Source organism: Xenopus laevis, chromosome 4L (genome assembly GCF_017654675.1).
Source record: "Xenopus laevis strain J_2021 chromosome 4L, Xenopus_laevis_v10.1, whole genome shotgun sequence".
NCBI lineage: Eukaryota > Metazoa > Chordata > Amphibia > Anura > Pipidae > Xenopus > Xenopus laevis.
Window position 1 is genome coordinate 19,832,604 of NC_054377.1, and position 20,957 is coordinate 19,853,560.

Below are 20,957 nucleotides of genomic sequence, written 5' to 3' on the forward strand. Positions count from 1 at the left end.
GACAGCTCTTCCCATGTGAGTGTGTCAGTGTAACTGGGTGGCACTTGGCAGGACTGAAATAGACAGAACATTTCTATAGATACATAAGTATTTCCTGGTGAGCAGGAGTCGGCTGAGTAGTATTAGCCCCCAAGGCAATACTACTTATCCTGACGTCTGCTGGGATGCCCCTTCCCCTGCTGCTGTTGCATTAACTCCCTGCCTGTGCCAGTTGCTCACTTGAAATAACCCCTCCCCAAATGTACCCTAGGCTAGTGCCCTTTTCCTCCAGCAAGTTCTCAATCTCTGCCCCTTTCAGATCTTGTAAATTTGGGACAGTTGGACAGTCCCACATTATAATCAAAAGGACAGATACAAACAAGTAATAAAGGAGCCAGGCATACATTGTACTCGGAGGGTTCTGTCCAACCTTTGTTTGTTGTATGGAGATAATAACAACTGGAAAGCCAAAGCCAGTAGCCCCTTTTCACTTGCAACTGTAAAGAGAAAAGGAAATTGCCAGGAATAGGTGTTTGAGCATCTAAGTTAATGCTGGAAAGTGGTGCCCCATGTACACGCATCCCACCCCATGGATTTTGCACTACACATTTTATTTCTGTTGTAGTGTTTATTAGTAGGCCTTTATGGATATGTTGGTTCTCTGTGCTGTACAGAATTAGTTATTGGCTTGTCCTTTGTTGCAAGAGAGTTATGTAGCAGCAATGAGACAAATCTTCCATATAGGATTTATTCATCCTCTAAATAAAGTGTGCAGTCAGAAGGGGTCATTTATTATGCACAGGGCTGGGACCAAAGTGTAAAAATCAAGCACCCCCGCCCTTTGAATTCCCACAGGTTATGGAGCACAGACACAGTCAGACTGGGCTGGCGAGACCCCGGGAAAAAACCCAGTGGCCCAGACCTGATCCCTGTATCATCAAAAAAAGTTATGCGTAAAAAAAAAACCTGCATGCGGGAAAAAAAACACACATACGCATCAAAAAGGCACGCACAAGTGTAAAAAAAAAACTTGCGGTGGAGGGCATGGATCTGGAGGGGGGCCCTGGGACAGCAGCACCAGTGGGCCCAGGGCCCCCCAGTCTGAACCTGAGCACAGAGACCTGCGGCTAGCCCAGTAATTTGCCTTCCCTTCTACTCCATACCCATCTCCTAGCTTGTCCATTGTGTTGTTCTGGTTCAAACCATCCTATACCTTAAGCACAGAGTCTATAGGGCTCATTTACAACAGACAAGGGAAAAAAGGGCAGAGTGCTAAGGGTACTAAAGTACTAAGCAATAGTGGGGGTCAGTGTGCAAAAAGAGGGCACATTTCACACTTTTTTGCACTTTGGACATTGCCTCGATGGTCATAAAGATAACTTATGTATATACTTACTGCATTTTAGCTAAATGTAAAAAGTATCTCATTATTAGATTAAAGCAGGCTGAGAAGTGCAGGCTATCAGGGTTACAGAAGTATGGAGAATTTTTTCTGGACCTAAGTAAAAGAACTGAATGCAGATGTAGAACATGGGTCCCAGCTGTGCTGAACATTCCTAAATGGTTTATTCACTCCCAGTGGGGCATTGGGCAAAGGTCTGCAGACATCAGAAGGGGATCAAAGGGGAACTATAGATCTATGTTACACATAATATAAATCTGGGTTCATATGACTTATCAGTACCAATTCAAGTCATCCTATAAGGCAGGGCTGTCCAACTGCGCCCCCCCTTAATATGACTTTTTCAGGTGTTCATGTGCTTGGTGAAGCTTTTTTTTCTCTAAAGTTGGCCATATATGGTGAAATATGCTCATTTGTCAAGATCACCAAATCAGCAAATCTCTGCCTGATTAGGCCACACACACTGGTCCAAATCAGGCTGATCCAATTATTGACCCAGGGGCCAACAATCAAATCATAGAGCAGGAGACCCATCGGACAAGGATGCCATCAATGTGGTGACATAGTCTTCACCTAACCTGCCTGATCAGTAGATATTAGTCAAACAGGCCATTCCAAGGTACTAATAATTTAACTTTAAGTATTTACCTCTTTCAGGACTGTGTGGTAGTGATTTCTAAGGTTCTTCAAACACACTGGACCTTGGTTCAAGTTGTACTTCTTGTTTCTCTTGGATTTATAGTGAGTATGAGCATTTGCCTTTCAGAGGCCTGTATAGATAAGTACAAATGACAAGTTCAGCGTATCCCCCACTCTGACTGCAAAATCTAACAGTTCTCTGTTTTCTTAAAACTTTATGAAGTTCCATTTATCTTCTCAGACATGGCTACCCTGTGAGGGTTGCCTGGCATTTAGAAAGGGGAAAATTTGCAAGAGAGTCTCTTCTAAATTTTATTGGCTGCAATTCTAAATGAAGGAGAGGAGAGATACATAGGGTAAAGAGGACAGTCTGCAGACAGTTTCCAAGAGTTCTGTCCTGGAGCACTTGCAATGTTCCGCTATGTGTCTCCTTACGGGAAAAAGTTGGCACAGCTCTCCACTGAACTATCATTTTCAAGATATTGCATTTGTGCTATGAGTATTGGTTGCTATGAGTTACTGCCCCGTGGCAAACTTAGTGCCTTTTATTACATAACCCCATTAACCTCTTATACCCACCTACTTAAGCACTTAAAAGCAAATTGAAGCCACCATTATCTATTTTTTTTTAAAGTGCCTCAGACAGAAAGTATCCCCCTCCAGAACTGCATGTAATGCTTCCACCTAAACCACCCCATTGCCCCAAACCTAAGTTGAGAACCGTCCCAGCAGTACCCTGTACTTGATCCCAACTAATATAATTTATCCTTATAGGGGGTAAAACAATGCTATTGGGTTTTATAAATGTTTAAATCATCTTTAGTAGACTTAAGGTATGGTGATCCAAATTATGGAAAACCCCAGGTCTCATACCTGTGTGTGTGATATTCTATAGAATTCTATAGTTTGAATCCTACCTGTTAGGGATCAAGTATCCTTTAATATATACATAACACAGTGATATATGTATTTAGCAGAGTTTGAAACTAGGAATAGCCCTATATCTTATTTGGACTCCCCTGCTACATCTGTCATAATACACACAAAAAAATTCTGCTTTCACTTAAATAATCCCCGGGTGCAACATTTATCATGCTTACGCTGTTTTTGTTTAAAAATGTGCTCTCCCCTCATCATTCCTGGGGATAGTCCCCCGATCCATGTTGCCACATCAAGGAAGTATGCAATTGTATTTCCAGCCCTCCCATCTGTAACACATTTATATGCTACAAAATCAATAAATATCTTGTAAATTATATCCTTATAAACGGTGAGTTCTGTTGTCATTTCTGTCACATGACTCACTGAAACTTGTGTATTATAATACATAAAGTACCCCCTGTTGCAAAATATGAGGATATTAGAAGTAACCTCCAAGTTCCACGACTTGTGTTTTTATATGGTCATAAAACTCCTCAGTGACTTCTAATATCCTTATATTTTACAAGAAACAAGAGGGGGTACTTTATTCACTATATATAACCTGTATATTTTACATTCACAATATTATAGGAGTAAATAACGTGTTGTCATTACAGTGATGAATAGAATTATAGGGAACCTTGTGTTCCAAAAAGCTGGTGTGTAAGATGCCTAAGGCTAAGGCCACACTAGGCGATAGCGCCGCGATTTGACTCGCGGCGACCTAGCGAGGCGATTTCGAGCGACAATAGAAAAAAGATCGCCGCGTGTGTTTTTACGCTGGCGATTTTTCGCGATTCCCCATAGACGCCAGCGCAAAAGTTTCCCCAGCGATTGCGGATTAAAAGTCGCGGCGAAAAGTCGCCGCGAGTCAAATCGCGGCGCTATCGCCTAGTGTGGCCTTAGCCTAATGATTGATTTTGGGGCCCAGTGACTATTAACACTTTGCTCCTAATTAACCCTTACAGATTAATCTGTCTGATTAGGTGGATTGCCCATTAATCCATTGAGTCTAAGGTCTGACCAGTTCCCCCCAGTGTATTAAACTTTACTTTTCCTATAAACAGACAGAAGAGAGCTACAGCATGTTTGTTCTGCAGTCCAGTTGTGGATCAGTATAGTATATTGCTTTCTCCCTGGAGTAGTGGCAAGGGGGCCTAAACCTGTAGACCAATTAGTATAGGATCTGGGGTGAATATCTACTTGGTTTTCTAGATACAGGGGCGATCCTGGCCCCTCCGCCGCCTGAGGCAGTAGCAGTTGCTGCTGCCCCCCCATCCCCAGAAATTCGCTCTTAAAGTACCAGGAGCAGCATTTTTGCAGAGTATTATTGCTTTCAGAATCTGGATTAACTATAAACTAAACTGCACTGTTGTATATTCGACCTAATGATACTGACACAGCATGGAACATGGCACATCTCACTATATTAGATAAGTGATGTTGCATTACCAGGGATGATTCTTATTGGATAATCCTTTTATATCGCCAAGTGTTCTCGGGATGCTTATTAATTAGACCTGGAAGCATTTAAAAGGGGATCTAAACCCTTCTGTACTGCACTGCTAATCGTAATTGTATTCAGCAATATCCCAGCATACTTTAACTTATTATAAAATGTACGGTTGTATTCTTAAAGCAATATTGTAATAAAACGTTTCCCCAGCTCTCCATGGCCCATGGTTGATTAAAAAGGCAAAACAACCCTCCAATGAGAATCCCAGCTGATCTGCATAAAATTGGCTCCATGTTCTTTGTTCCTGCAACTGGAGTCGGAAGCTCAGTTTTCCCAAGACTGTCCTTTATCCCCATGTCTGATTCCAGTGTAATATAATGAAGCCAAAATGACATAATAATCTGTGTATGTAAGATAACAACAAAGTGCCAGACATAGTGTAGGGAATCTGCATTATCATTGGTGAATTCTCTTACATTTATAATGATGTTTTTGGACAGTAGAATCCTCATTGTTTTGCATGTATAATTAAAAGGGTTGTTCACCTTTAAGAGAAATTTTTGTATGATGTAGAGAGTAATATATTGAGACAATTTGCAGTTGATTTTCATTTCTTATTATTTTGGTTTTTAAGTTATTTAGCTTTTTATTCAGCAGCACTCCAGTTAGCAATTTCGATCTGGTTGCTTGGATCCAAATTAGCTAGCAACCATGCATAGATTTGAATAAGAGACTGGAATAAGAATAGGGGGACCTGAATAGAAAGAGGAGTAATAAAAAGTAGCAGTAACAATAAATGTGTAGCCTTACAGAGCATTTGCACCAATGAGGCGAGCGCCCGACTGGTTGACAGGGGCGGCAAAAATGCCACTCCTTGCCACTCAACCCAAAAATTCAGCTCTTCTAGTGCAGAGAGCACAATTGTGCTCTCTGCACTAGCGACGTAGACTGTCCCTGACCCCCTCCGGCGCTGAAATGTGAGTACTGTGGGGAGGGGTGGGGGCGGCAAAAGGGGGGTGCAGTGGAACAGCTTCATAGTTGGGGTTAGAACCCATTTTAAGAAGGTTTTTTTCATATTTCAACTAATGATTCAGTGAGTTTTAATATCACCCCTGTTTTGGGTGCAAAGCTATGTGTGTAACACAAGTCTTGTATTGTATTCATATTTTAAGCTTGCATCTACTGCATTTTTGGTTCCTTCTTTTGGTTCCCTCTTCACTGTTATATCACTGTTTCCTCTCAGTCTTGTTCCTCCTGAGTCGAGTATATCGTATGCTATGTCCTAATGTTGGTCTCTTGGTCATCATGGCAATGAAAATGTAATTTGGAGCCTTCTAGATAATGGGTTTCCCGATAAGGGATCCAATACATTTGTCTGTCTATATACAATATATATATATTATTAGTAGTAGTATTAATAGTATTATTATTTTAAATAGTAACTGCCTGGTATTTGTATATAGAAGGGAGCAGGAGGCAAGATGAAAGAAAATATTTGACTAAGGAAAGGAAATCATGCAATAATCCTGTAATCCACTCTTCAAATTTAGTAGATGTTCAGTATAAATCAGAGGGGCTCAGTTATTCCTGCATCTAAATGTCACCATTCCACTTTACCCCAAGTCCAAATGTTCCACTTTTGTGAGGGCCCTTACACACGGGTGTTTTTACCTGCAATCCCCTGCATTCCGGTTTCATGCGTTCAGCCTCAGGGGAGCGCAGGAGTAGACAAACTGAATTCTTTTCAATGGGGCTGTACTCACACAGAGGAAAAAACTTCAACCCCCTACTTCGCCACCTAAAATCTACCGAACCTCAATGTTAGCCTATGGGGAAGGTCCCCATAGGCTTCTAACAAATTTGTGATCGAAGGAAAATGGTTTGATCGATGGATTAAAATCCTTTGAATCGTTAATCGAACGAATATCGCTAAATCCTTCAACTTCAATATTCGAAGTCGAAGGAATGACCCTCGATATTCGACCCTAAGTAAATGTGCCCCTTAGTATGTTATAGAATTAGTAATTCTAAGCAACTTTTCAATTAGCCTTTATTATTTCTTTTTTTATAGTTTTTGAATTATTTGCCTTTGCCTTGTCACTGACCCCATCTAATAAATCACAAATAATAAAAAAAGAAAACCAATTGCAAATTGTCTCCAAATATCAGTCTCTACATAATACTTACAGTTAACTCAAAGGTGAAAAACCCCTTTAAAATTTGTTGGGACATCAAAACAATTAGGGCAATTCCTATGGTCGTTGGAGCTTTATAGTGATGAATTTTGCTTTGGCAGAAAATTTGTAAAATCAATGGACATTTCTCACTGCAACTTTTTCCATGCAAAATACATTTGAGTTCATTGGGTGTTTTTTTTCCTCTGCAACAGCTTCTTTTTTGGCGCAGAATATGGTATGGGACCTATTGAATGCTCGGGATCTTGGGTATTCCGGATAACCGCTCTTTCTGTAATTTAGATCTCCATATCTCAAGTCTACTAGAAAATCATATGAAGATTAAATAAACCCAATAGGCTGGTTTTGCTTCCAATAAGGATTAATAATATCTTAAATATCAAACGTGAAAAAAGAGGACTTAACCTCCAGGACTCTATCAATGAATTGAGTTCAACAAGATCCAAATAATTTAAAAAGGCAATATTTATTCACAACCATGCCCCAATTCTAAGTTAAAACAAAGTTAGGGCTCTTACTCACTGGCGTTCTGACCTGCGCTCCCCTGCTTTCCGTTTTTTGGCGTTCAGCCGCAGGGGAGCGCAGGAATAGACGCATGTCATTATTTTCATGAGCTCATGTCTAGGGCATTAGAGGATCTCTTCTGTCTTCATAATGGCTCATTGCTTGGCAGAAATTAACTCTAGTGAAAATTCGCTATGAAATGCTCACACAGCCAAAGTAACGCTAGCAAAACTTCACCAGCATTAGGCTGCTGAGACGCAACTTTGCATTTTAATGAATTTGCGCCTGGCGAGGTGGCGTGGAGTGTGGAGAAGTAGTCGCTAGCGAAAATTCTCCATTTAGTGAATTTGCCCCTTAGCATGATATAGACTTTCCCTTTCTTCCCTAGTGGTGCTTTATGGCAGTGGGGCCAGTGCTTTACTGCTGCTTCTCATCCTTCTCAGCTCCATTTCTGTCCTGCGAGTCTCGGCACCTCATGGCATCGGTAAGTACAAATGCCCAGGGTTTGCTACTTTCACCAAACCCATGTTTGTGTGAGAGAGCAGACGTCCCTATGAAAGGGACGCCCTGCAATCAAAACACTCATGGCCATCACATTCGATTGTCTTGATTGAAAGTTTATTCCAAACTAGCTAATTAGTTTATTTTACCCAACCATCTCATGAATAACTCATGATTCTACCTAACCATCTCATCAGTATGACATAGTTCTACCCAACCATCATTTCAATAACTTATGATTCTACCCACCCATCTCATCAATGACTTACAGTTCTACTCAACCATCTCATTAATCACTCATGGTTCTACCCAACCATCTAATCAATAAGGTACTAGTCAAAATGAAGGATACATGCTCGTAGCATGAAATAGAGAGGGCTAGTGATCCTTGACTAATCTGATAAAATAGGATTTTGAATAATTTTTTTGGGTGACGGGTCCCCTTTAAATGGAATGCAAACCCTGAATGCAAACCCTGAAAACTTTGTGCAATTTCATAAATTATTATTCATTTTCCCTAATTTGCAAAATATTCGCAGTTTTTAAAACTTCTAATATAATGAATCTGAAACAATAGCTCCACCTGCTGGTCTGGTCATTGATGGTGAAGCTTCCTTCTCTAATGCTGGTGTTTGCAGTAGTGCCCTGGCATCTATGTGTTTCAAGGACAGGCATTGTGATATATATGTGTGTCGGCACAGGGGTAGATTTACAAGAAAGATTACTCATACATAGTGTTGCCACCCGGCCGATATTTTACCAGCCTAGCCGGTAAAACACCAGCCAAGGCCGGGCCGGTATTACAAATTTACCGGCAATGTAGCCACCGGTAAATTTGTAATACACATAAAAAAAAGCCTGTGGCCTGCCTCAAGCTCACCTTTTTTCCTGGGCTTCCTGCCAAATGTGCGCATTTGGCTCTGCTCCCTTTGACGTCGCGACCCGGGAAGCCAATATTGCGTCACGGCCCGCCCCCTTTAGCGTCTCAACCCGCCCTTTTAACTCTGCCCCCTCCACCTGCCGGTGAAGATTTTTTTAAAAGGTGGCAACCCTACTCATACATAGAGCCACAGTTACTAGTGCTTTGTACTTTTTTTAGTTCTTTTAGTTTTCTGATCCTGCTCTGTAAATCTGTTAGATCAATAAGAATTTGTGACTTTCATTCAGCATTTGAACAAGGGAAAGTGTATAGCTGTGCTGAACCCAGGATCACGTTTGAAACCGAGTCAGATTCTTTAAATACAGATCTGAATTATTATTCAGAGTCTCTTTCCTAATAACAGTCACTGCACATCTGTTAGTGAAACAAGTGAATTTTGGGGAAGAGCTTGCATCAGATCGGTTAGTAACTGACCCTGTGATACATCCATGTCTAATTAACAGAGAATAATTAAGAAAAATGAAAAAAAGTCCTTTAAAGGAGATGAACAGCTAACAGGGAAAATTCCAGATCAGCCACAAGTAGTTTATAAAAGAGCAAGAAACCTAAAACAAATGCTTGTCGCAACTATATTTCCACTGAAAAAACAAAAAGTAAGGAAGAGAGAAAGGAATGGAATGGCTTCTTCCCCTGTGCTCTATGCAAAGGCTGTAAATATGGCCAAAAAAAAGAAAAATTTTAAATCTAACATCACAGGTAAAACATACGAAATTAAACAGTGCATAAAATGCACTAAGGAAAATGTAATATATTGTGTAGAATGCCCTTCTGGCTTACAATATATAGGAAAAACAAATAGAAAATTAAGGGAAAGAATTAATGAACACATAAGAAACATAGAGAAGGTGATATAATTAGGAGAACGTTACAAGAAGAAAGTAAATGGATCCATAGTATGCAAACAGTTACCCCCCATGGATTAAATATTGATATAAACCTAAGGACATTTCTATAAAAAAAATCGATGAAAAGATTGACCCATGAAGAGAGAAATGACAAACATTAAATAAACAAACATAAACAAAATAAAAAACAAAAAATAATAAAAATCACAAAATCAATAGGAGTAGTGTAAGAAATGGGAGTACATTTTATTAGAGATTTTATTGAAGCTTTTGTAAGTTGAAATAGGTAGAATAAAATTTAAACGTCGAGCAGTTGCCGAGGCCACCCGACTCACAACAACCCATGGAAGTGACACAGAATTTGAGAGAGAGGTGTGGAGTGCACTGGTGGAATGCAACTACACAGGAACTTGAGATCGCTATGACGACCACAAGTGAAGCACAGGTAGAAAAGGGAAGCATGTAGCCAGGGATTGTATGCCTCTGAGGAAGCCAGCTGATTGGCGAAACGCGTCCGCATCAGGCAGGAAGTGACATTACACAGGAAACACAGGAAGAGCCACGAGGGGGATACACACGCCGGCAGGGCCCCTAGATCGAGAGTGCAACCTGTGCAAATATCTTTTCCTATGTGCGATCATTCTTCACACTAAGGGGCAAATTCACTAAGATGCGAAGTTGCGCCAGGCGCAACTTTGCCGAGCTTCGCCGCACTTCGCCAGGCGTAGTTTCGCCAGTGCTCCGCAAATTCACTAAAATCCGAAGTTGCGCTCAGGGGTAGCGTAAGGTTGCGAAGTTGCGCTAGCGTTAATTCGCTATGTAAAGCGAAGTTACGCTAGCGAAGGCTAATTTGCATACGGCGCGAAATTCACATTTCAATGGAGGAATACGTATCAGCACAACAAATGCCAAGAAAACCTTCAAATCTGCAAATAAAATTTTTATTTTGCCCTACACATGTGCCCACTGTCTAGGTAAGTTGCCATGAGTCAGGAAATGTAGGGGGGAAGGAGGGGAGCCCCAAAAAAAATTTCGATGTTTTTCAGCCTATCACCCATAATGTAGAAAACACGCCAGCGTTTTTTGGGACTTAGAAAAATTTTTGACTTTTTCGGAAACAATCCCTATCTACTCTATTGCGCTTCGCCAGGTCTGAGGTGGCGAAGGAATCTAGCGTAAAAGGTAGCGTTCAGTACACTGCGCAAGTAAGTGAATTTACGTAGTTCGCCTGGCGTAAGGGTGCAAAGTAACACTAGCGAAACTACGCCAGCGTTCGTTAGTGAATTTGCGCAGTAGCGAAAATGGCAAACGCTAGCGAATTAACGCTAGCGTTCGGCGCTTCGCGGCTTAGTGAATTTGCCCCTAAGTGTGAGTGCAAATTTGTTTTACACTTTTTTTTATACTTTTTAATAAATGGTGTTACACTATCCTGGCTTTATATCTTTCTATGGGAACATGAGGAGCTAACAGGGAGGGAGAGACCTGCTAAACACTATGAGCCATATACTATACCTGTAGTTTGTAAGTAGGCAATCCAGCCAAACGGTGGTGGAAAAATTGGAAAAACTTTACATGTCACCAATAACAGTGGTTTCGAAGTATTTTTTATTCTAATCCTTCACTCGAGCTTAGTTGGGTGTTAGTGTGATATTGAAACATACTACTCTATTTTTTTCTGTTTCTTTCTCTGTTAGCGTAGGCGCTGATCTGCATATACATTTTTGGATACATCCATGACTAAACCTGAAACTACTGTACTGAACTTTGCCTCTGCCCAATGCCCACCCTTGTTGGACCCTCCTTCCTCCCTTACAGACCAAAAGAAAATAAGCAAGGCAACACCTAATATCACCCGTCGTACATAGACCAGCACCTAATTTAACCCCCGTCACACACAGACCAGCACCTAACCTCACCTCCATCACACCAGGGCCGGACTGGGAGTAAAAAGCAGCCCGGGCAAAAAAAATCAAAGCAGCCCACATGTAAACACACAATGATTTTGAACTCATCCATTTGAGTGATACTCAGAGTTCCCTGTATAACTCAGCCTGCAGCCTTGTGCCTTTATATGGTCACAGAACAACCCCTCAGTGACTTCTAATATCCTTATCATTTACAGTAGGGGATACATTATCCCTTATAATACATGAGTGATACTCAGAGTTCCCTGTATAACTCAGCCTGCAGCCTTGTGCCTTTATATGGTCACAGAACAACCCCTCAGTGACTTCTAATATCCTTATCATTTACAGTAGGGGGTACATTATCCCTTATAATACATGAGTGATACACAGAGTTCCCTGTATAACTCAGCCTGCAGCCTTGTGCCTTTATATGGTCACAGAACAACCCCTCAGTGACTTCTAATATCCTTATTTACAGGAGGGGGTACATTATCCCTTATAATACATGAGTGATACTCAGAGTTCCCTGTATAACTCAGCCTGCAGCCTTGTGCCTTTATATGGTCACAGAACAACCCCTCAGTGACTTCTAATATCCTTATCATTTACAGTAGGGGGTACATTATCCCTTATAATACATGAGTGATACTCAGAGTTCCCTGTATAACTCAGCCTGCAGCCTTGTGCCTTTATATGGTCACAGAACAACCCCTCAGTGACTTCTAATATCCTTATCATTTACAGTAGGGGGTACATTATCCCTTATAATACATGAGTGATACTCAGAGTTCCCTGTATAACTCAGCCTGCAGCCTTGTGTCTTTATATGGTCACAGAACAACCCCTCAGTGACTTCTAATATCCTTATCATTTACAGTAGGGGGTACATTATCCCTTATAATACATGAGTGATACTCAGAGTTCCCTGTATAACTCAGCCTGTAGACTTGTGCCTTTATATGGTCACAGAACAACCCCTCAGTGACTTCTAATAACCTTATCATTTACAGTAGGGGGTACATTATCCCTTATAATACATGAGTGATACTCAGAGGAAAGAGTTAAAGGATTCAGTTTGGGAGAAACACTACTTGGCAAATCTGTGCAAGGGATAAGCTGATAAAGGAAGGGTCTGGGGGAAGCACTAGTCAAACACACAGACATCTCGCAAAGCAGCCTGCCCACAGCTCTGTACAGATTTCTCCACACTGGCTCCCCAGATGCTCTGGGAGACAACATATGGGGAGAATAAGTTATATGGGAGTGGACTTACTATGTTTTGTGCCTCTCCTGCCGCCTGCCCAGCTACATCATGCCCTAATATTTCTTTAGAAAGCTCCTGCTCAATTCTTGGACTCCACCCCCAAGCTCGTGCAACAGTCCCAGGCACAGGCTGCCTACTCTTGTGCCGGTTTTTTTCAGATCGTTATCTTATCTTCAGTCAAGGCAGAGGAGGGAGGGGGGTGGCTGCATGGGGAAACAAACAGCTGATCTGTGCAAGAGCGGCCCAGTTAAACAAAAGAACAGAGCGGCCCGTCGGGCAAATGCCCGAATTAACAGATTGTCAGTCCGGGCCTGACGGCGACCATCCATTGTGTGGCGCTGGATTTCTCCTCCTTGGCTCTGTCTCATGTTGTATTGACAGCATGTGAAGCGGCTGATGCATCAAGGATCGTGGTTTCCATGTGTGCGGATTGCTGGCTCATCGGTGCGTCTGTAGAGTACCTGCGGCAGGGGAGCTGTTCAGAGTGGAGCTGGGCCTCATCGTGGAGGCTTTGGGTGGGTCGGCAGCTGGAGAAGTCTTGCGCCGGTGCGAGTAGCTAAGATACTGTAGGTGGTGCTGGGGGAATTCGGGTTGGTGAGAAGCGCTCTCTAGCACGGAAAGCAGCGTATGACAAGAGTGGCTACGTGCCAGTGACTGGGAACTCCGATCGGCCTGCTGCCTGCAACTGCAAACATCCACGATGGGGCCCAGCTCCACTCTGAACAGCTCCCCTGCCGCAGGTGCTCTAGACGCGCCGATGAGCCAGCAATCCGCACACATGGAAACCACACTCCCTGATGCATCAGCCGCTTCACATGCTGTCAATACAACATGAGACAGAGCCAAGGAGGAGAAATCCAGCGTTGCACAATGGATGGTCACCTTGTGTCGCCTTTTCTGTAGAGGACAGTAAGTGCAGTTTCGGTAAGTTATTTCTTAATAAAGGCTTTGCTATTTTAAAGTTTTATTTGTCTTGGTGTTTATTTTTTCATGTATACTAATGAATTTTGTAAAAAAAAAATTTTTTGATGTTACTGGTCCTTTAATTTATACCCAAATTAATTTCAATTAATCAACTTAAATGCTAATGACTGCGAGCATTACAGATATTACTCTGCCTTTATATTCTGGACATTGTTTTTTAATGGATGAAATAAATATTGAATTTTAAAAGCCGGACTCCAAGGGGTGCTCCGTTCTACACATAGATAAATTTGATTGGATGTCTACCAGAGCAGCTTTACACGTGTAGCACCTGGTGCTCCCTGGTGTTTGCCTTTGGTAAATTAATCAACTTAAAACCTTGTTAATTCTCCTGGTTTTAGCCATTTTGCAGCCTGCTTTTGGTAGAACTTTGTCTGTGATTGGGGTGTGGTCAGGGGTCTAGTGATTGGAGTGTGGCCATATAACACCTTAAAAAAAATGCTTAGAAAGGTTGATGTCTTTGTATGCGGTAAAGCGTTGTCTGCTATTCTGTATTGTATGATTCTTGAGTTGATCTGAGTTGAAACCTAAAAATGAATAGGATTAAAAATGCCATGTTTTATATACTGAACTTATTGCACCAGCCTAAAGTTTCAGCTTGTCAATAGCAGCAATCAGGACCGCCATCAGAAATCGCAGGGCCCAGTACAACAAAATTTCCTGGGCCCCCTGGGCTGCGCCTACCGCAAGCCCCACCTACAGGTCCGCCCCCCACAACACAGTAAAAAATATTGATGGCTAGGGTTTCCACATGTTAAAAATTAAAAAAAAGATATTGGTGGTCAGGGCCCCCCATAAAAAAACATTTGTGGCCAGGGCCCTCCCATTAAAAAATATTGGTGGCTAGGACCCCACATGAGAAAAAATTGGTGGCCAGCCCCCCCCCCCGATAAGAAAATTGGTGGCCAGGGCCCCTTAAACGTCCATGCCTCTCTCAGCAGCTCTCAGAAAGATGGGGCGCCCGGCTAATCAAGTAAGTGTGGCGTGGCCGGGCCCCCCTTACCCTCGGGCCCCCTACAACTCTCCCCCCTGTCCCCCCCTGATGGCTGCCCTGGCAGCAATGATCCAGGACTTCAAACTTGTCACAGGGGGTCACCATCTTGGAAAGTGTCTGTGACACTCACATGCTCAGTGGGCTCTGAGCAACTGTTGAGAAGCTAAGCTTAGGGGTAATTGCAAATGATCAAGTAGAAAATGAGGTTGGTCTGTAATATAAACTGATGCTACAGGTTTGCTGATTGTTAAATTCTGACGCTAATTGCATTGTTTTCTATGCTGCCATGTAGTAATTATCTGTATTAATTACTAATCAGCCTTATATTGTGACATTTCTATTCTATGTGTACTGTATATTGTGAGTGGGTCCCTAAGCTCAGTAAGTGACAGCAGCCAGAGCATGTGCAGTGAATCAGTAGAAAAGAAGATGGCGAGCTACTGGGGCATCTTTGGAGACACAGATCTTTACTGCTAATGGGCTGTGGTTGCCTTGGGCTGGTACAGAAGCACAAAACATAATGTACAACATTTCTAGCTTACTTCTTTAGTTTTACTTTCCTTGTCCTTTAAGGTGGCCCTTACAAACGGAGATCCGCTCGTTTGGAGATGTCGCCAAATGAGTGGATCTCTCCCCGATATGCCCACATTGAAGTGGGCGATATCAGGCTGACACAATTGTGGGCCGTGGGGCTAACGATCAGATCAGAATGGAGGCCAAATGGGCGGTCAGATCGGGGGACTGCATAAACTAAAAAATGCGGCCACAATTCGACAGGATTTTTTTACCCTGCCCAATCGGCATCAGATATAATAAAAAGAAATGGCAAAGAGAGGGATTTAACCAAATCCTATTTTATCTTAAACTTAATTTGAAATGATCAGGTCTGGTCAATACAGAATAACATCGTATGGACCAACTATGTTTTTTTTAAATCTGTATTCATCATCTGCTGACCAAGGGGAGAACCCACTTCTACAGGATCATTTATTCAAAAGCTTGGCCAACCCAACAAGTTCTCATCATAGTTTGACTTTTTCACAACTGTTTCATTGCAAAGTATGGGAGATAATGTTATTTTGGCATTGACGAGTAAGGAGTATGACTTCCAGTCATATCAATAAAGAAAAAGTCCACAGGAGACCCTTGATGGCTGGTATACTCACTGGATCCCATTAACACTGGAACTTATGGGAGCCCTACCCTTGACATTGTTGACCAGATGTCCATGCGAGTCCTGTGAATAGTAGCCTGAAGTTTGGTCTGGTGTTGCTTATAACATGGAGAAAATTTCACCATCCATAGACCAAAACTCGCGGCCAGACTAATGGATATATCTATATATGGCCAACTTTAAATGCGTGAGATATGTAGAATGATCTACTATATCCATATATTTTTTCTAAATAACCGAAACAAAGGCAGAGCAAAATTCTCTTACATTTAAAGGGGTGGTTCACCTATAACTTGTCTTTTAGTATGTTATAGAATGGTCAATTCAAAGCAACTTTTTCATTGGTCTTCATTATTTATTTTTTATGAATAAAAAATATTGCTTTCTTCTTCTGACTCTTTTCAGCTTTCAAATGGGGGGGTCATTGATACCACCTAAAACAAATGTTCTGTAAGGCTACAAATGTATTGTATTACTAATTTGTATAACTCATATTTCGATTCAGGCCTCTCCTATTTTTATTCCAGTCTCTTATTCAAATCAATGCATGGTTGCTAGGGTAATTTGGATTCTAACAAGCAGATGATGCTGAAATTGCAAACTGGAGAATCACTTTCTACATCATACTTAAAGTTAACTCAGAGGTGATTTGCCCCTTTAAGCCATAAGTAGCCAATATATTCCAGTAAGCTTATTCTGCCAGTGCACCCTGCTCTGAGCAATGTTTCTATGTTGGTGGTGCGGTCGGTAGTCAGTGGTGCAGGTTTCTGGACAGTAGGCAACATCACCATGGAGCATCCCAGAGAAAGCAGCAGCAATGGAAACAGTAAGGTGCTGAACACACAGGGCAAAATTAATTGATTGGTTCACAAATTCATTGTTAATCACAGGCTTATAGGGGCTCATGAATTGGAGCAGTTGGGTCACTCTGTGAGCCTAAGGGGGGGGGGTTGGCTGCAGCAGCACAGACAAGACTCAAGTGCAAAAGTCACTGTTAGTGCTCCTCTTATATGAACTTGCACCCTGGGAATGCTACACTTTGGAGAGAAGACCCTATTGTCAGGAGATGTCGATGGGCCCTGATATTTTCTCTTTGCGGCCAGTGCCTCTTGTATCTGAATGACTTTAGGGGTAGAGTAGGATGGGGGACGCCTATGTGCTGCCCCCCACCAGCCCCTCTTAGATAGGGCATTGACCTAATGCAGATATTACCCTATTCAAGGGTCTACCCACAGGTCTTTGTGCTCTAAGCCCTGCAACAAATTGTAAAAAGCAGAACACGGTGTGCAAAGTGCAAATAAAATGGTTATTTGCTGCTTTTTTTGGATATTGTATTTTGCTATGTAAATAACCCCTACAATCTGGATAAATAGTGGCCCCTGCCTCCTGCTGTGCATTTGAATGGGAGACTCTTGACTATACCAGTACTAACCATTTTAGGCCAAACTTGCTATAGTGCTAGCGCTCGTGTGCTTCTTCCCCCCGTGAAATACACTCACCATCAGCCTTAGGCACCAGAACCTCAGAAATGGTGGTTTGGTCCGTTCAGCTTTAGCCTGAAGTTTATGAAAGCTGGGTGAATGCAATGCTCTATTTCCCAATACCTCAGTGACTCCCTATCAGATATCTCTCTGTAACGTTGCTCACATCCTTTCTTGATGAAATACAAGCATTTCAGATATTTCCTCTGGTGCCTATTTTTAAGCGCGTCCAGGTCACAGTTACTGAAAAGTTGTTTCTCACTATATTCTGCCTGCAGACACAGACGCTTTTATTTGTTTCAATTCTTCATTGTACAGTCAAGAAACGGAAACAGGCGCATTTAGGTCATGGCCAGTATAATGAATCCTCATGGCCCCTTGCCAGCAAGCCAAAGGGACATATGGAAAAATAATGAAAAATAATGGAAAAATAGAATTAGGCATTTATTATATTCAGCGACACTACGTGTTTTGATGTATTGTTATCCAATACTGCTCTACATCTCCGAGCATGCTCTGACAGCTGATGTTAGACAGCAATTTTAGTGTATATTATAGCTTGTGCTGCTTTATGCCATTATCTGCACTCCCAAGCTACTGAGAGTTATGCAAATATTTTATACCACTCAGACCATCTCCACAGCTACATACGCTTCATTGTAATCCTACTCAAAATGATGAACCTTGCAAGATAGACGTTAACAGGTTATGTTGAAACTATAAAAATTGGAGAATATTATTGGAGAATTGTTGTTTCTGCTATTGACTGGGAAATCAGTTAGGCACTCCCCTGTGAAGAATAATTGCTTGCTGTTGTCCCAAGTCAGTGCTCCTCTTTGGTGAAGGTCCAGCCTGGGGTACCTTCTATGGGTGCACCATGCCCCCAACTTGACTCAGGGATTCATTTTAGCGTTGTCTCGCTGGTCAGAGTCAGGATGACAAACTATGCCTCCATCAAGTCATGATTGACCCTAAACCAACCTGGCCCACCAATCTATATACCCAGGGTTGGAATGGGCCAGCAGGAAACACTTATAAAAAACCAGTGGGTAGTGATGGGTGAATAAATTCGCCAGACACTAATTTGCGGGAAATTTCTGTGTTTTGCCACAAGAGAAATAATTAAACAAATCGACGGCAAAAAATCAGCCACATCAAAAAAAAGGTTATTTAGTAGTAAGGGCAGCTGTGGCCCCATCAAGGAGGAAAGTGGAATTCGTTTCCTACGGGCACTCCGTAAGTAAGGGAACCAGTGCTAGTTTAGGACAAGGTAGGAAGGACAACTGGGTTTCTGGACAGGACTTGGATGGAAAAAATGTCCTAACCTGGAAGAGTGGAGGGGTATCACTCGGAAGGTATCGGGTCGCTATTGGAGAGTGGGGGGGATACGGGTGTAGTATATACCGGACCACTAGTCGGTTAGGTGTAATCCAAGGTCCTAGGGCAGGTGTGCCTACTCAGAACTGGTTCGCTGAACTACAAGTGTTTTAAGAAATAATTGCTGGAGAGTGTAAAGTGTGCTTGACTGAAGAACCCTCTGCTGTCCTGTGTGAATAAAATATTCTGTTTTAAATTTTCCTTCGTGAGCCGTGTGGTGAGTAACAGTTGGGTTTACTTCCCCTTTAAAATCTGGAAGCCACTCCCACAAGTGGGCCCTGCCGAACCAGACTCACTACCTGCCTGCCTCCTGACCCCCATTAAGGAGAAGGAATGTGGCCCGTGTGTGCCAGAGGGGGGTTGCTGCTGGGGGTGGTCTGGGTGGTGTGTGGGGGCCCCTGATGGGCCCCGGACTCCCCAGTCTCACACTGTATACACCAGCTCCCACCTCACCTCTGACGTCCACAGAGGAGGGAGTGGAGTGAGCACAAGCATATAAGCCCTAAGCTTCTGAAATAATGTCAATGAACCATTATCATTAGGCACACATAAAAAGTCAACCCTTTAAAGGAAAACTATACCCCCAAATGAATAAGCAACAGATAATTTATATCATATTAAGTGGCATATTAAAAAATCCTACCAAACTGGAATATATATTTAATTAAATCTTGCCCTTTTACATCTCTTGCCTTGAACCACCATTTTGTGATGGTCTGTGTGCTGCCTCAGAGATCACCTGACCAGAAATACTACAGCTCTAACTGTTATGTTTTGGTAGCCAAGGATGAGTAGAGTATAACAGTGCTTTATTAGCAGGCTCATGCAGCCATTACACAACAGTAACTTCATAGAAGGATGGCACAAGCACAAATCCATGTATAAATGCCCCCAGAAATGCACAATTCCATGTATAAATGACCCCAGAATTGATAGTAGGATGGCACAGAGCAATTCCATGTATAAATGCCCCATAATTTATAGTAGGATAGCACAAGTACAATTCCATGTATAAATTCCCAGAGAATGCCCCCATAAATGCACAATTCCATGAATAAGTGAACACAGAATTCATGGCAGGATGGCACATGCACATTTTCATGTATAAATGCCCCCAGAATTGATAGTAGGATGGCACATACGCAATTTCATGTATAAATACCCCCAGAATTGATAGTAGGATGGCACAGGCGCAATTCCATGTATACATAGCCCCCACAACCCATAGCAGCAGGATGGCAAAGGGGAAATTCCATGTATAAATACCACACACTGCTCATAGCGGTAGAAGAGACAAATAGATGAGTACATTGACAAATTGCAAATAATGATCAGCCACTCACCCTCACCTAGGACAATTCAGGTGCCTGGTGGAGAGGTGGAATCCCAGTCGGCCGCAGAGCAGGAGGATTCTCAGCAGCCTTAAACTAGTTGATGCTGGGCCCGGACGCAGGATGTGCACCACTGAGCAGGCCCAGGACCAGTCTTACCAACTGCAGGGCCCAATTGGAGCAACTTTGGCGGGGGGCCCCAGATGTAATACAGCATGTGCGTGTATAATACAGCATGTGCGTGTATAATACAGCATGTGCGTGTATAATACAGCATGTGCGTGTATAATGCAGCATGTGCGTGTATAATGCAGCATGTGTGTGTATAATGCAGCATGTGTGTGTAATGGAGCCTGTGTGTATAATACAGTGTGTGTGTGTGGTGCAGAGCAGACAGTTTTACCACGGCTGGGCTTGGTAGTGTGGTCCGACCAACTCCGTCCTGATTGAGAGGTGATTCCTGGGCCGACTGGATACGAGAGACATACCACCTTTCACCATGCGCCCAATTCATGCGCACCTCCAATCAGCAAAAGTGTGGGCGTGTGCAGGCTTGGACTGATCCATTTGAAAAAAATAATGGGGGAGGCTGGGGCCCGGCACTGATTAGAGATAGTTAAGGGTTCTGGCACTGAGCAGGCCCTATTGCAACTTCTCCCCCTGCTCCACATACACCGCCAACCCAATGCTGTCTACTCTCCTGGGCCCCATTCTGTGGAAGGTGGAAAAAATGGCAAAAAAAAAAAAAATGTAAAAAAATTTGTTAGAGAAAACAAAAAAACATCAAAAACGAGAAGGAAAATTATGGTTCCCCCGGTTCCGACGCCTATAGCTGAAATGGCAAACTGGAGAACTTCTGAATAAATAAAAGCTAAATAACTCAAAAACCACAAACAACAAATGAAGACCAATCGCGAAATTGTGTCAGAATATCACTCTCTATCTACAATCATACTGAAAGTTAACTCAAAGGTGAACAACTCCTTTAACATTTATAGTTGTGCAACTCTTATGTGTTCTGGTTGCTAGGGCTTAATTACTTTAGCAACCAGGCAGCAGTCTG

The 20,957-nt window shown here is 42.4% G+C and overlaps 1 long non-coding RNA gene across 1 annotated transcript in view; it reads right to left on the minus strand.

Moving 5' to 3' along the window:
- LOC121402954 overlaps positions 1-20,687 on the minus strand; it is a 52,698-nt gene extending 32,011 nt beyond the window's left edge. Inside the window, exons 1-2 of the long non-coding RNA XR_005966894.1 lie at positions 19,907-20,687; positions 2,030-2,151 (exon numbers count right to left, since the gene is read on the minus strand). This is a non-coding gene — a long non-coding RNA (uncharacterized LOC121402954). The remainder of the gene's footprint in view (positions 1-2,029; positions 2,152-19,906) is intronic.
- Between the last annotated feature and the right edge of the window lie 270 nt (positions 20,688-20,957).